This window comes from Abramis brama (genome assembly GCF_963993115.1).
Source record: "Abramis brama genome assembly, chromosome: 13".
In the NCBI taxonomy this organism is placed as follows: Eukaryota; Metazoa; Chordata; class Actinopteri; order Cypriniformes; family Leuciscidae; genus Abramis; species Abramis brama.
The window spans coordinates 13,247,651-13,252,954 of NC_139975.1; the positions used below are offsets into that span (position 1 = coordinate 13,247,651).

Here is a 5,304-nt window from a genome sequence, read left to right on the forward strand (position 1 = left end):
AGTTAATATTTTGGAGCAGCTTTATAAAAACATCAGCAGCACCACTCTCGTTGTCTTAGCAAATTAGGGGTTAAATATAGGGTTATAAAACCATCTATGCACATAATATAAAAAGGTTTTACTGCAGCCGGAGTTTTAAAACGTTTGTTTGGCCATGGCTTTACTAAACTGCCCCCTTACTTAGAAATTAGCAGTTAGCATGTTGTTAACAGTGTAGGATTAATGTGATATGAATAATGCTATTTGGGTAAACATGTTTGTAGTTTGCATTTACTTTTGGATGTGAAACTTACTTTAGTAAATTGTAGTAGGCCTAACTGTATTACAACACTTTGTTAATGAAAACTACAGAACCCTGATAAAGTGTAGCCTACTGTTTAGTTTTTACTACGGTAAACTGTAGTGTAGTTCACTCAACAGGCAATGCCATCACAATTGTCTTTATAATTGTCTTAACAATTGTCTTTACAGTAGTGTACGCACCACACAAGTAAAATATGCACCATTTAAGTGTTTTTGCACGAAAGTGTTTGCTAAGTGTTTTTGCACAATTCATGTAGCCTACTTGTGAGCATCTGCATTATAGAGAATAAGTCAATTAGGTGTCCAAATGGTACTTTCATAGCAGGCAATGCCATCACAATGGTGTTTATTAGTGCACATACGTATGAACCACAGTAAAATAGGCTACACTATAGGCCTAAGTGCTTTTGCATGAGTCATGAACTTGTGAGAAATAAAAACTATAGTAAGCATGATACATTTAATTTTTGTTTATTTGATGAATGGAAAGTTTAAAATAATTATTTTATATTATTTAACAGAAAGCTTTTGTAGCATTGTAAATGTCTTTACTGTCACTTTTAATTAATGTAATGTATCCTTGCTGAATAAAATTATAAGTCTACTTTCTTTAATTTATTTTTTTAAATATGTATTCTGTTAGGTTCACACAACCGGCCATTACAATTGTGTTTATTACAGTAGTGAACATATGTATGCATCAAGACAAAGGAAGAAATTTCTCCACAGATTTACAGGATGTCAGTGAAAGTGGATTTTATCGATGATACAATATGGAAAACATAACAGAAAAACATCTATGGTTTAAATTCCATTTGATGATGTTCAACAAACAGTGAATAGATATTGCATACATACACATATAGAATAATATGAAGAAATTGAAGAAGATCAGAGGCAATATTACATACCCTGTCAATGTACTTCATGCAAAAGTTACAGTGATTTATTAAAGCAGTAGGCTAAGGACTTTTTAGTTCACTAACAAACTTTTAACATTATTATTTCGCTACTGGTGATGCCAGTCAAGAGAGACACTTATTAGCTTTGGTTTGAAATGTAAAATTCAATTGCACTATTTTCCAACAGACAAACAGACGATTGATAGAACTGTTGTGCCCACATCTAGCGTCCTCTATCAAGTCACAGGAACCTGTAGAGGAATTGTAAGGAAAAACAGAAAGAAAAAGATGACATCACACATCAGTCAAGGTCCCAAAAAAACATGACAATTCCAAATATCTACAAATAGTCTACAATGCTGCATTTCCAACATCAAAATAACCTTTTAATCATTATCTTTACTCGTCAAAAGAAAATGCAGCTTCATGTAAACGATACCAAGATATCATACAAGTGGCTATAAATATTTGGCTGGAGATATTGTGAAATTGTGACAGACAAGCATTTAATTACAGATTACTACAGCAGATTAACATTGTGGTCAACTTCGTAATAAACACAAAACTTCTTCATGTCAGATCATGTTCATTATTTTCTTACCATCCTCCCACTCTCTCATTTCCAGCTGGTGCTTTCAGGGTTTCCAGGTCCCAAAGTGGATCTGCTTTAGAAGTCTAAAATTACAAGAAACGTATTATTAGTGTACGAACCACCATTTGATTTTTGTTATCTGATTACTTGATAATTCAGGTTATTCTGTTTAATCATGTTCATATTGTTAAAAACAAGTTACATTTGTTTCTTGGATATTAAACAGGTCTCTTTTTTATGTATTTAAATTTATATGTAATTTTATGCCAATATTAAATCAGTTTGATGCTTAGAAGGCATAATTATTGCATTGCCAATGAATAATAGATCAAAAGATACAACTGCTACTGGTCTTCTATCCAAATACAGACTATTGTGGAGGTACTAGCTGCAATGGAAAACACAGTGAAAAGCTAGCCGAGCCAAGCTGGTACTGTGTAGTGGAAAACTGCCATTACATGGCATGCCAACTACTGTTCCACTTCCTTCCCTAGTGTGGAACCAGGACCATTATGATGTTTACCACACAATGTCATCTGAACAAAGGGACACAAACCTGAACATCAAGGGCATAAAGTAAAGCAAATGTCTCCAAATACATCCATTTTAATTAATCTAAACCCTAATAAAAAATTTGATAGTTTCCTACCTGGACCATGCCCCACCCATCCATCAAGTTACAAGTAATCCTGTTTACAAACAAGACACATACAGAAAAACACAGGTGAAAAAAAATAACATCTTTCACAGACATAAATATAAATTAAGTTTTATTAACTAAGTTTGGGAGGAACACGTTCAGATAATTAACACGAGTGGATAGCACTCAGCAAACAAGAGGGTATATATAGACTCAACAGTTTTACCTCGATCCATTAACAGTTTGCAGCATCCCTCCACCACCCCTTCTCCACACTTCTAGTTCTGAACACTTACACGGGGGGGAGTACTCTGGATTCGGGCCTAATCCGAGCTCGGAGCCCTCCCTCCGGACAGCACGCCAAATAGGCATTAAACCTTGCTACCTGAAATTATATGTAAGTGTGAACTAGTGAACATTTATTCATACAAAACTGACATTTAATACAATATTTTAAATTAAGTTATTTCTAAAGATCTGTATGAACTGTATATAGCATAGTTTTTTAGACAATGAATAACAAGCCAAAAACTTTGTAGTTATTTTATTCATTATAATTTTAAAATTAACAAACAAAATGCTTAACTCATTCTTCAAGAAGGGAGGAGGGCTCCCAGGAGTCCTTCCATTTGGTCCCACTGTAAAGATACAACGTTTAAAGTAAAAATTTACATTTGCTGAGTAACTCTGTCAGGCTAGCAAAATGGTATATCATTTTATGAAATATAACTATTAAAAAAAACTGTTAACATTGTTAATGTTTAAACTGTTGTGTATGGTGTCAGTGTGTAATAAACTGTACATTAGTACACCTACCAGGTCTTGCATGGAACCCAACAAATAAGGACCTCCTCTGTTCCCTATAGAATAAACACACACAGAAAAACTATCACAACACAACATCCAGCAACGTTTGTCTTGGCACAAGTCTTGCAATTGTGGTGGTAGCAAGTAAGTCATGTCAGGAGTACTCAAAATATACTTTGTTGGAAAATATTAACATGTAATAACATTAAAACAAGAACATTTATTGCTGTAAGGTGGTGTTTCAAAGTGGTACAGTACAATATCATACATCTGAGTGGTCTAGTAAATTACATGAAAACATTGTGACAGTTTCAATTCATGTTAACTTTACATTACCAACGTATTCATTCTACTATTTTATCTTTACATTAATGTTTTCAAGGTTTCTGCAAGTTTCAACAAGTAAATTACATTTAATTAGTAAATAAATATTTTTAAGATTTTAAGAATTTAAGACCTATTTCATGTCAATACTTGCAAAAAAGTATGAAGGCTATAAGGAAAATCAAAGACGAATAATTACTTGAAAAATTACATTAATGTGCAATTGTAGGTTTCATATTTGTCAGACAGACAGACAACTAATAACTACAAGTAACGTTAAATAAATTCCAACATAAGACCTACCTAAACATATATTGGTTGGTAACCGAAGTATTGATTGGACAGCAGTCTACATTATATGAGCAATACGTACAGCCAAATTATTTTCTGTTATTGTAAAGTATGTATGCATCTTGTTTGTAAAACTCTGGTTAAATTAGTGCTCAGTGCATGAACACTAAATCCAGATTATTGTTCTCCAAACATCCAGTTGTAGAGTCAAGTGCTCAAACAATGAAGACATTTTTTTAACGCAGTATTAAACCGCATGTCCACCAAACCGTTTTTAGCCAGCTGAAAACGCTAGGCGCTCTGCTAAAATCACATATTATATGAAATATCAACAAAAGTGTACTAGTATCTCATTTCACAGATCATTTTATTTCTGTGTTGTTAAAAATTCCAATAAATTTAAATGTGAGCAAGCAGAATGTGACAGTTGGTCTGTGTGGCATTTGTCCAGCCCCTCCTCCACTGTGATTGGACGGCTGGGTAAAAAGTGACAGTGATGAGCGCTGCGTTTTACCCAAAGTTGAACATTCGTCAACTCTCGGCGACTGGTAAAAAACGCAGAAGGCTCGGTATATCAGCGTGTAAAATACGCTCAGCACCTTGTTACACCCATGCATGTTTTAAAACCACGGCACTCCCATTAAAAACAATTGGAAAAATACGGCAGTCGCGTGAAAAAAACGCTTTGGTGGACACATGGCCTTTTTTCATTGTAGAATCAAAAAGGATTAAAATATTAATAATGAGTGAATGAGGGTACATTGATATAAAGCAAGACAGTTTGAAATGGCTTTAGAAAGACAAACCTCTCTCACTCTTCTTTTCAAAACCTTGGAGTACTCAAAGTTGTTTTGCCTCACTCTCATACAGCATTCTGGACACTCATCTGAAAGATAGGCAATATAACATTGAAATAAGTATACCAATATGCCAGTATAGACAATACCAAACTGTGGCAAACTGTTACCAAATACCCTGAATCAATGTGTAATTGATACATCATATCATTTTAAATAGAGAAAATTTACTTAACACTTTTTTTTTTGCTTCATCTTGCTGGCTACCCTCTGTTGGACTGAATCTGTATAAAGAATATACAACATACCACATTTTATTAAACATTATTTCAGTCAGGACCACAATCATCAAACATGATTGACAGTTAGCATACAGTTTTGATTGCCGATTTAGTTTTGCTCTGGACAAGAACTCCATGCGCATCCATGCAGCCTAGCATGAATAAGAGCAGGGAGAGCAGCAATAACAGAACATAACCAACATTAATGTATTGCAGATATCATTAATTATTTGTAATGTACAACATTATTAGAGAATTTAAGTCTCATTCAGAGGGAATCAGAATGCCACATACTGATTGATGAGAGGAGGAGCTGGGGATGGAGGAGAGTAAATAGCTCCTGGGAAACGCAATAGCTGTTAATAAT

General features: G+C 34.1%; 1 long non-coding RNA gene across 1 annotated transcript; it reads right to left on the reverse strand.

Moving 5' to 3' along the window:
- Window positions 1-685: 685 nt before the first annotated feature.
- On the reverse strand, window positions 686-4,987 carry LOC311095286. The gene is made up of 8 exons (XR_014608807.1): window positions 4,893-4,987; window positions 4,666-4,745; window positions 3,254-3,297; window positions 3,024-3,075; window positions 2,734-2,822; window positions 2,447-2,486; window positions 1,807-1,880; window positions 686-1,456 (listed from the first exon to the last, which is right to left on the reverse strand). It is a non-coding gene; the product is annotated as an uncharacterized lncRNA (long non-coding RNA).
- Window positions 4,988-5,304: the final 317 nt, after the last annotated feature.